Source organism: Maniola jurtina, chromosome 6 (genome assembly GCF_905333055.1).
Source record: "Maniola jurtina chromosome 6, ilManJurt1.1, whole genome shotgun sequence".
NCBI classification, from domain to species: Eukaryota; Metazoa; Arthropoda; class Insecta; order Lepidoptera; family Nymphalidae; genus Maniola; species Maniola jurtina.
This window is the reverse complement of record NC_060034.1, coordinates 9225140-9237739: the sequence shown is the minus strand read 5'-3', so window position 1 is coordinate 9237739 and position 12600 is coordinate 9225140.

Below are 12600 nucleotides of genomic sequence, written 5' to 3'. Positions count from 1 at the left end.
AATTATAGGTAAGTACGTATGACTGTTATGTTGGTTAGAATACCATAACTTCCTATAAAGATTGGAACAGTCATGGTGAATACTTACAGAAAAAGAGCCGATATGCGTACGTAAGTATATCTCCAATTTTATTTTCATCCCGAAAGCTCACTGGGTTGGCATTATTCAAAGCAGACTTTACTAATGCATTTTATGGCCCTTCGGATATTTATGAGGCGCTTACCTGAAGCGCAGACCACAAGAGCACTCGTCTCATCAGGACTGTGTTTTTAGGGTTCCGTACTTCAAAAGAATAAGGAACCCTTATAGGATCACTTCGTTGCCTCTCTGTTTTTATTTTTCTCAATTTAGATAAGTGTATGTTAATAGATACCTACCACGTGAGATGTTCACAATATGACCGTGATTATTATCTGTAAAAATTATCTGTGAAAGTATGGATGTTTGGATGTTTGTTACTCAATCACACAAAAACCACTGGATGGATTTGGCTGAAATTTGGAATGGAGATAAATATACCCTGGATTAACACATAGGCATTTTATTCCGGAAAATCAAAGAGTTCCCGCGGGATTTTGAAACTATGTAGTAATAGAGATAAAACACTTGTATGTACTTTAATATGCTTTTATTCGACTGTTTCCTTATTTTATTAATTTACAACTATAGCACAACAGCCACTCGCCATTCTACGCGTCACCCAGAGTGTGTGTAGAGTCCGCTAGTACCATAGACTCTTGGAGAACGTCAGAGGGAGCTAGGCCACGCATAGACTATCAATAAACTCCACCTAACAGTTGATTGTAGGATGATGGTCGCAGCCGTTCAGACATCGAATTGAAAATGTAAAGATTCATATCCCGTTCATTAAATTTTATTATATTGTTACAGAAAACGGAGGAATGAAGTTATGTAATTATAGACTACAGGCCCATGTTTAAAAATGGGTGGGTCATATGAACCACCAGGTGACGTAGACAGGACGATATAAGAGCATAAAATAATAAGTTTCAGCACTATGCCGTCACTTGTAAGCTGTCCAACAGAGTGCTGGTGAGAATTGAAAAGTGCAGGTAGAGTGAGTACATTTTGGTCATATATTTTTGTACGGCATTTTTACCATCGATAGATCCATGAAAAATAATAAGAAAGCGCGCAGTGCCGTAAAAAAATGGTGCGCCACAAAGTCAGTAAATGTTTTGATTTTCTGACAATTTCCGGGGTAAATTTGGTCATTTAATTCTGTACGGCACTAGTTTCATACTGTTTCAATACAGCCTCTAATCCATTATTCCGCAACGCCGTACAAAAATCATGCGACAAGGGGAAAAAATTGAGGGTAGCAACCCCCTCTCTTTCCGTGGTCCGGGGGGTGATTTGAGAAAGTACGGCTTTGGTTCCAAAACATTATCTAGCACTCAAAAGTACTATTAAAAATAATGCCGTAAAAAAATTAGTGTTCATTTGAATGTGTATCAATAATTATCTTAATTTCATGGTATACTTAATTTTTAAAGCTGTAAAATCATTTGACTCTGTACGGCAACTTTTTTTTTAACATGATAGTGTAAAATACTATTGTTATATAGTATTGCCGTTCAAAAGAAACTGTTCTAAAAAAAATTATAGATAAATACAAAAACTGAAATTTTTCAAATTATTGCAAAAGTTTAAATATTCATAGATTAATAAAATATAGCAATTTTCTACGCTTTTCCCTTGTTTTAAATAGTATTAAGATAAATAAATTAGGAAAAAATTATGCCGTACATTTTAATGCAGACCATATCTTTTAGGCTGATGAAAATGACGCTATCATTTTAAGGGTAGTACTTTATGGCCATCTGATACTGTACGGCATTAACATATTTTTGAAGAGAACAATTGATAATATGATAAAATCACTATGCCGTCTAACTGAAGTGAACGGGTGTGTATATAATATCCACATCCCCTACAAACCTTTGGACCAACGAAAATGTACGGCATGTAAAAAATATTATCTATGCATAAAACACTTTCAAAATAAATTAATTTTATGTTGTTTCAAATCACCCCCCGGACCACGGAAAGAGAGGGGGTTGCTACCCTCAATTTTTTCCCCTTGTCGCATGATTTTTGTACGGCGTTGCGGAATAATGGATTAGAGGCTGTATTGAAATAGTATGAAACTAGTGCCGTACAGAATTAAATGACCAAATTTACCCCGGAAATTGTCAGAAAATCAAAACATTTACTGACTTTGTGGCGCACCATTTTTTTACGGCACTGCGCGCTTTCTTATTATTTTTCATGGATCTATCGATGGTAAAAATGCCGTACAAAAATATATGACCAAAATGTACTCACTCTACCTGCACTTTTCAATTCTCACCAGCACTCTGTTGGACAGCTTGCAAGTGACGGCATAGTGCTGAAACTTATTATTTTATGCTCTTATATCGTCCTGTATCGTCACCTGGTGGTTCATATGACCCACCCATTTTTAAACATGGGCCTGTAGTCTATTACTAATTGCCTAATTATAGCCACGTTATATCTAATACTCTTTTTTTTTAAACCCTACAGATATAGACATTGTTTCAGAACAAGTCAAAAATTTTGTGCACAATGCGCATGCATCCAATGGAAACCTACCGTTTTCAAATGAAACAATAATATCATATGTTTTCATGGTCAATGCAAATGTTTGTTCTAGCAAAAATCGTTCCTGAAAGCAATCTGGACTGAAGAACACTCTATTGAAGTAGATATTTCGATTTATTTGAATCACGTATTATTACATGATTATTACTCATGTAATCAAATCACGTATTTAGTTAATCAATCTTGTCGTATTTGTCAGTTTAAAATTATTAATATGCAAAATTATAATAATTGTAATAATGAATGATTGACATATCTACAATTGCATAAGTTTTGAAATTGCAAATCGAATTACAGGTGGCCAATGGAAATCCATGAGTAAACGTACATACGTTATTTCATAAAAATAAGTGCAGCGGTGATAAACGTTCAATACCAATACGATGGTTCCTCACGATGGTTTCCTTCACCGTTAAATCAAGTGATATAATTGCTTAAAACACATAACTCCGGAAAGTTAGAGGTGTACCGGGATCGACCTCCTGAATAGAAGACCAATGCTCCAAGCAAATCTGCAAGCCTTAAGAGTTCTCCATATAACGTTCTCAAAGACGTGTAGAGTCGGACAGTGTCAGAATATCGCCTAAGCAGCAATCATTTTGAGAGGAAACCGTGTTCAGTAGTGGGCCGGCGATAAGTTGATCGCGATGATGATGAGATGCAGGCAGGCACTCCAATCTATTGGTTCTACATCAATACGAACACGAAGAGAAGGTACAAATTAATTTTGTACTTAAATAAATTGTCTGTGAACCCCTAATTTAAGTTATAAATTCCTACACTAGGTAAGTACACACTATGCATAGGTACATAGACTTATCCTATTTAAGAATTCTACCTAATTTGTCTTAACACATAGGTACTAATAGCTTGTTATCTTTCTTTTGGCAACTAAGCTTTAAGAAGCTATTCTATAATCCCAGTATTAAGAATTATGCGTGGCGAGGGATTTGTAACGTGTTTTCCGCCATTTTCCGAGGGCATTCGGTCGCAGCCGCTTTCCTCGGGGATTCCATTCCGAAAAACCTCCATAAATATTTCTTACAGTATTTGTATCTTCCTTGGAGGATCGTTAGCGCAGTGTTTTCCTTTTTTTCTTGTAAGTCTCCATCTGCTCCTATAAACATAAATTATTTCTAAGCAAAATCTTATTCGTAAACAGATATTTAACGCAGTAGCAGATGGCATTTTCTCGAAAAATTAGTGTATAAGAGGAAGGGTGACTGTGTTTAGAAGCGTCCTTTTTATTTGTTATGGATATTAGAAGTACCTACCTACATAATATGAGAAAAAATGGGCTTAAAGTGTGACTTAACTCGTAACTCGATCTACACGTGAACTTTAAGTACCCCTAGCTGTAGGAAACTTCCTATAATAATTTCGCGTAATCAGCAGTATAAAGCGCTTTGCGCTTATAAATTTTATCGCATTTGTTTGGAAAGTATCGAAATTCAAACCTAATGGACAATTTACACCGTTCGCTTTTATGCGCTCGCAAACATCTGGCACCTGATTGCTTACGTTTTTATGTTCACTTAGAAACACCTTTAATATTACTTAGGTAAGATCGTGTTACAGCTTGCTTTGATTAAGATCTTTATACCTGAAACGGTGAAACCTAAGTTCATTCCATTAGTAGATTAGACCTCTTTCAATACCAACACGATCCGATCTTTGCAAAAGATTGCGTATTCAGGAAAAAGCTCTATTCAATGCGTGCGTGAAAACAGACGGTTAACAGATTTTCTTAATGGAAATCCTGTTTTTTAAAGTGGAATGTGTTGATGTGCAAAGTTCTAAAGCAAATTACAGATTATAGGATATTTTTGATGTTTATATTTACTCACCAGTTAACAGGACTCTCTCCGTCACTTACTCCATACAATCGTAGTTCCAATTTCATTTGAATATTAAGCAACCAAAGTCCATGAAATTTTGCAGACATATTCTAGAAACTAATATCCGTGCCTGTGGTGTTTTAGATTTTTCTAAAAATATGTAGTTTTAAAATTACAGGGGCTCAAAGATTTGTATGTGAATTTTTAAGACCGCGTAACTTTGAAACTGAATATTTTAACAGAAATCTGGAAAACCACAGGCATAGATATTTGTTGCTAGAATATGTCTGCAAAATTTCATGGACTTTGGTTTCTTAATATTGAAATGAAATTGGAACTACGTTTGTACGAAGCGAGAGCCGGAGAGACCCCTCTTAAATGTTCCTCTCCCCCTGTCTTCCCCTCTGAAAAACTAGAATAGTAATTTATAGTTATAGTCGTACTGGCTTAGTAACTAATAGAAAACTGTGCTAATAGGTATCTGCATAAGTTGGTTGTACATTCGATTGAAACGACTCTCGTACCGCAAGGCAAATTCTTACTTAGATCATTCTAAACTCTAATGCGTTATAATATTGTGTCTATTTCTATTTTTTGCGTTATAAGCATATAATAGGGATCCGCTATTGGTAAATTTTCTAAACTGGGTGAAACCAAATTATTCAATAGCGGTTGTCTAAAAGCAGATTCATGTAAGACGATCCTTTAGGGATTTCATGTAACCGCAACCCAAAGGCCAATGGAAGGGCTTGACCATAAATAGCATTTGACATCTATCGTTGTGTGGAGGCATAAGTATAGTTGGTATAGTAATGGAGTAGGTACGTGGTTCGTTTCATTTGCTAGGTGAATTTTACCATTAGTACACTAAGTGACCACAACGTAGTGCTTGATTTCCCTATGTTACGTATATATTTCATTCATTTAATTTTGTAAACTAATTCTCTTAAAAAATACTTTCTTTGCCGAGGAGACCCTTGGAGTCATAGTGCTAAAAAAAAATTGACGAAACATTTCACCGCGCCTCATTTCGTGACAGAAGGGCTTGCTCGTTTTTTGCGCAAAGGATCAGCCTGGCTGTCCAGCGTGGAAATGTAGCCAATTTCTTGGTAAAATTTCACGCGAGCCTCATTTGATGAGGCAAGCTTAAAGTTTTACTGTAACATTTGATATAAAATAAGTAAATAAAAACACGTCTTAACATCATAGAATAGGTAGGTAGGTGTTCTTCGTTTGCACTAGGGGCGAGTATTTAGCGCTATTATATGATACAGCCTTTGAATGGTCTACGTTAGTTATTCAACGCGTGACTCGGACTGCTGCCTCGTAAATCAAACTCGCCACCCGCTATTCGCTTATGCATTATACAATTTTATTTGTGCGAGTCCGTTGAATAGGTAATAAACTATGGCAGGTGAAACGCTCTGCGCCCGAATGCGAGCAGAATTTGAATCGTACGCAAATACTTGTTTAACGTGGATCCGCCATATGTAATGATGACATTGTGTGCATATAAACCGTTTTCGTGTAAATGCGTGTATTATAATCATCGCCATAAAATAAACGAATATTTTCATGGCCGATATAAATGATTCGATCCCATATCATTACTCTTCCCCATTTCTTTTTACTAGTTAAAGAGGGTGCCACACTATCGATATAAGAATGGTATATTGGTAGGTATATTTCGTAATTATGGTAGGTATTTCAAGATGGTATACTTTTTGGTGTTACACTGGTTGCGTAGAAGTTTGCGTCATGTAAGCTGGAAAAATAATGCCTGCAATAGCGCATGCATCTATTCATAGGTAGTAATTAGGATTTAAATTAGGATTACCTATGTTTATTAAAGTTGCACGTATTGCTCGTAGTGAGTGCATGCGTTATTGCGAGCATCAAAGGGTTTATGGCAATTGCCAGCGAACATGTGGCATGTTCGCTGGCAGACATACGTGTCTGGGTAGTTAGCGCATGCATCGAACGCTAGTTGAAAGCACACTGTCTTCTTAGTGTTCTTAGACCTGCAGAATGGATTTCAAGAACATCCGAAATCCAGGTGTATTTTTTTTATTGTTCACTTGATTGGTGCGATATTTGTAAATACTATCAAATTCCCGGAGTAGGTAGATTTGTTAATTAGTTTTCTACTAACAAACTATACTATTGTTTAAATAACATCGCTAAATAAAAGAAAAGCTTATAATGTCGTATTTCAGAACAGAGCTCGAACGTAGAAAGAACATTTCGTTCGGACTTTATCTACCGTTTTTAGTGGTTAGTTTTCTAGAGATCTTCATTTCGGCGCGCGGTAGAGCAGAAAATTCACTCCCATACACGGTTGCCTATAGACATATCGAACCCTTTTTCCTTACGACGTTGTTTTAACGGTTTTAGTTAGCAAATTCAAATACAAGGTTATATTTTATATTCGATCACATAAATATAAATAACCTGCATCCTAAAATGAGTTACAAAATCTGTAAGTAAAGAATTACAATAATTTTTTTTCGTAATCTCTATGACAGAGTTAAAAGCTGCTCAAGTGCGAGTCAAGCTCGTACACAAAGGGTTTCGTACCATCGTACAAGACTACCGTACAAAATAATAAATAAAAAATCAAAATGGCGTCCATTCAGATTTTTTTATATTTTGTTGTTATAGCGGCAATAGAAATACACCATACCTATTTGAAAATTTCAATTCTCTCCGGTCCATAAGGTACAGCCCGGTGACTGACAGACAGACGGGCGGACAGGCGGACAGCGGAGGCTTAATAATTTGATCCCTACGGGAAAAGAACCCTAAAAAGGAAGAACCGTCAGACAGAAGTAGAGACGAATTGTCAAGCAAGTCACATCAGAAATGACCACAACCAGTCTACCAAGACTATGTAGGCGCTTGAGAAAAAGGAGGGGAAAAAGGAAAAAGAAAAGGCGAACCCTCGATGTCACACAGTAAATGCTACTGCTGCAGCCTAACATTATGTTCCTGGAGGAATATAAGGACTCAATCATCGTCATCATCATCATACTACAAATGACTGACTTATTATTGGGAACTGAAATCGTCATTTTTACTTTCAATTAAAGCTATTGATTTAATTGTACACAATGTAAAGCGCTGATGCTCGTCCATGTTAATGAAATGGCAGGCGAAATGATCATAATTACGTGGAACGTTTTTACTGTATTGTTACAGGACCCGGTTTCAGAATCACCTGGTATTGCCATTGCGAAAATATTTCGAACAAATGAGACCATTTGTTCGGACGACTGGTATAATACCTTTTGTAATTACGATCACCAGAAATCCATGAATTGTCCCTTTGCGTTAATCGAAATAGATAAGTAAAACTTTCATTATATGCTATTGCTGAATCATTACAATTTTCATACAATAACACATACAATTATTGTAGATTTCCTTATTTTCATTTGCAATACCTGAAATTTTATCTTAATAAACTTTCCTGTAAAGTAAATAAATAAAGTGTCTGTACCATAGACAGTAGGATTCGCCTTACCGAATAAAACCTGAATCCATAGCAACGAAGAAACTTCTTACCAATATTAACAATCAGTGGAAAAAGAGATAATAAGATTATCTTACCTTACCTATATCTATCTTAGCTTTAAGCTAAGTAGCTATTGTAGTGTTTGGATAAGTATTTTGAATAATTTGTGACAAATAATTTAAAATGAGCTTCATTTTAAATAAGTTGCCTAAAGACTACGAAATTTTATTCAGCTATTTTGTAATGGCAACGACAGCACTCAACCCCACAAACGACCTTTGTAGGCACTTTGCTACTTAAACATGTTCTGATTCTGAACCTATTGGTGGTTATAGTGTGCCTTTTCCTAGGTACCGAATAATTATAGTAGAGATTCACAGTAGATTCCTCCTTAATTCAAAGAGAGATTATTGTATCAAGTCGCCACCGCTGCCGTTGTTAAAAAAAACATATTTTTTTGTAAAAGATGGTTTTTGAAATTTATATTTTAAGACTTTATCGTAGAATTTTTTTATATACTAATTAGTTTCATTACAGTATAAAAGTTAAAAGCTTTCTAAGAAAATAATACAAGGAAATTTTCACTTTTTCACAATATTTTAAGCAAATGTAAATTATACGAAAATGATACTAAGAAATACAAAAAAGAGAAATACCTACAAAGATTTTTTTTAAAGAGCCGGCCATGTTTATAGTCCTCCCTACCCCACCAGCAGAACTTTTCTTAATGTTTCCCGGTCTAGGTAGATTATGCTAAGAATAACTCAAGAAACATTTGTGGTAAGGAACTTTGCTTAGCGAAAAAATTGAAGGTTCGATCCGATATTCCCTCCACTAATAAATACCAAAGTAACTACCAAAACATAATGTAAAAATTTTGTTAGAAAAAGTTTAAGATTTTATGCTATTGAAACGGTCAAATAAAAATGTTATGAAGTAGGAATATGTTTTACGGAAATTAAGGATAAAATTGAATAAAATTATTCAAAACTGGCTCGCATCTCGGTCAGCAGCTGGTGCCCAAGTTTCGACTCAAAATACTGTCCAAACGTGACCTGACGTTATTGCATCATTTGTACTCCATACCATCTAAATGCATTTTATTCAATGTAATCCAGATTTTCACTTGAATTACAAATTAGATATGAAGTTATCTTTCTATTTAGATAGATATTAAGAAATTAAGATAGGCAGGCATTAATTTGGGATTAAGTGCCAGGATTTTCTGCCCTGGGTTATCATTGGAAAGATGCTAAGGGTCCAACGTCCCTCTCGACATTGACGATCACGTGGCTGTGGTTCCTATTCATCATGATTTGGTAGGGATATAATATAGGTATAGGATAGGATAGGACTTTCTTTATTGGGTTTATTGCTTCTTCACACATCTATCTATGCCCGTACCATAACAGCCTACGCTCTTTAGGTTTTTGTTGTATTGGTGCAAACTGCAGTTCCCTTATGTTAGGTACATAAGAAAATTTTTAAGATTCATTACGAATTTTGTCTAAATGTGTTGCGCGAATAATTTTTTAAAACTTGTTTCTTCAAACAATACCTAAGCATAAATTTTAGAAAATACTATCTTCATAAAACTATGCTGTTTTAAAATTGTCTCCTGTAAAAAAACAAAAAATCGTATTTTTGATGCTGGCCCTTAAATAAAGAAGTGGCCGGTGGAAACCATAAAATTTTTGGCTTTGAGAAGAATGTATTATCAATTTTTATCTTACACGCAGTTTCACCAATTTTAATTAACTATTGTAAATTAACTATTGACTAAATTAACTAATTAATACAATATTGTACCTACTATAAAATTAAACTTAATATGTAGGTAAAATATGCCTTCTTGTCTAAGGTTGATTTAAAAATAAATAAATATGCATAAAATATATACTTACCTACATGAATACCTAAGTTATCAGTGATAAACATCTAAGGCACCCATACCAACCGATCATTGATCTGGTATGGAACTGATTAAAGGGAAACGTAAATGCGGTGTAAATTTTTTCAAAAGCAAGTCTCTTCAAAAAAAACTCTCTCGTGTAATGGAAATCGTGCCCGAGGCCCCAGGGGCATCGCGGATTCAGTTCTCAAAAGGACCCAACAAAAGGTTCCACCGTCACATGAACATTGTAAAATTCCCCTTACACCCCACCCCCGTCACAAACCAATAGCAACTTTAATTCCAAACAGCAAGTTCTATTTTTCCACTCCTGTAATTGTTTTGTAACATTTTTTTCCAATCAGATAATGTGACCTTAGCGTCCGGATCATGGTTTACTACAAATTGTATTAGAGTAGTAGATTTTACTACTTTATGTCGACAATCCAGGCCCTCAGGGTTAAAAACAACTATGTATTTACTTAGTTTTTGAAAAGAGATTTGTTTAAAAAGTTCACCCATATAAAATAAAAATATTCTGTACACACCTTTAGTGTTGAATAATATGATTATGAACTTTTATGAACGATTGAGAATCATAGAAAGTAATAAGAATAACCACCCACTCAATTAATGCATAATTACTAGGTACCTACCTATATCTACTACCTAGCTACTTTGAAAATATAGGTACGTTTTTATAAAATAGGTAGTTTTCTATTAGTACGTATAACATAAAGCTTTAATAAGGAAGCGTAGATAGGTATCGCGTAATATTATCTTAACAAAATCCTTGTATCAAATCTTAAAATCGCTTCGCATTGTTGTCTTTTGTGTTCGGGTTCGCATTCGTTTTCCATCGCACACCATTATTCACATTAAGTGGACAGATCTCGGGTCAGATCCAGGCACAAGAAAAGCACAAAAAGTGCCCGCTTTATCCGAGCATGATAAATCTACTTCAAATCCGAGAATGGCGTCTTTTATGAAGGAAATTGAAATAAACCGACCGTGCGGATAACGGCTAAGTAAGAAGATCGGGATCCTTTAAGAATATATCGGTGAATCATTTTCATTCATCATCAATCTATCATAGCACTCATGCCTATCAGCCATTTACACCTACCATCCTAGGTATTTTAGGTAAATTAATATCGGTAATGCATAAAATTAGAACACAGAATTGCAAATAATTTAGTGTTGCGCTTATGATTTTTGTATAAACTATGCAGTATGAAACAACGTGCATTACATGAAAGAGTCATGGCAATGGAACCTAAAGATGTTCCCATTGGTTTTATCAGATTTTATATTGGAAATCCACAGAGAAACAAAGAAAGCGAAGCTGCTTGAGATAAATCCTACTTGTAGTGCCTATGTAGAAATTAGACAGCCTACACGCTTGTATTATAAAAAAATAATCACCAGCAACCTAGTGAATCTATTGGAGGCAATCACCCGACGTAAGACGATACCCAAATAATAATTTTCCCAGAAAATTAAAATCTAGTATTGATTGATAAATACTAGAGTGACTATACTAATGTTCAACCAAATTAACGCTGCGATAGAGATAGGTACCATAAAATTCCATACATAAGTACTTATAGGTATCTATCTATTCGCAATACCTAAAATAATAATTTTCCCAGAAAACTAAATCTACTAGTATCGATAACTAGAGTGACTATACTAATGTTCAACCACACGCTGCGATATAGGTACCATAAAATTCTATACATAAGTATAGGCATCTACCCGTATTTTAGTGGAAGGGATGAAATCGAGCGTGAAATGGTTACCACACGAGCGGTTGTCTCGCGAACAAACGAATAGTAGATCGCTAGTCGGCGTTTGGCGGAAAATTGGCTAGCAACCGAATACGGCTTGCATGTAAGCTTGGCAAATTGCATTCGGGCCGTCTCGCGTCTGTTACGTTTAAATTTAATGACTAACCGATTCAATTTTATATGAGTTCAAAACTTTAAATCTATATCCATAATAAATTACTATTAATAATTGTGAAGGTGTGTCTGTCTGTCTGCTAGCTTTTCACTGGTAGAGAGTTAGCTTATATCCCGGTGACGGACTTAGGCTACTTTTTATCCCGGAAAATCAAACAGTTCCCGCGGGATTCCAAAAGACCCATCCGCTTAACCGATTTAAACGAAAGGTGCCGAGGTAGCTGCTAGCGTCCTTAAATAATTGATATGGGCAACTATTTATCGCGGAAAAATCATACAGTTCCCACGGGATTTTAAAGACCTAAATCCACGCAGACGAAATCGCGGGTATCCTCTAATAATATTATAAAGAGGTAAAGGTTGTAAGTTTGTTGGTAGGAAGTAATCTCTGGAACTACTGAATCGATTTTGAAAATTCTTTCACCAATAGAAAGCTGCATTCTTCCTAAGTGACATGGGTTATTTTATTTTCAAGCACCCGTGCGAAGCCGCCCCGGGCGGTCGGTCATACCAAGTCAATGCACCTACCCTATACATAATTACATACTAGGGATAGCTAAAAGTAGCTACCCAAAGCTACGAGTAGCTACCCACGAGCTTTTACCCATTATATAAGATAGAAAGATACACGATACACAGAAATAAGTACGTCACTCTATCTACATTAGCGGTTCTCGTTGGCTCTTCAATCTACTCGTAGTATGCTGATTAGCCTACTTTTGTAGAGTCACTCTCGAGGGACTGATC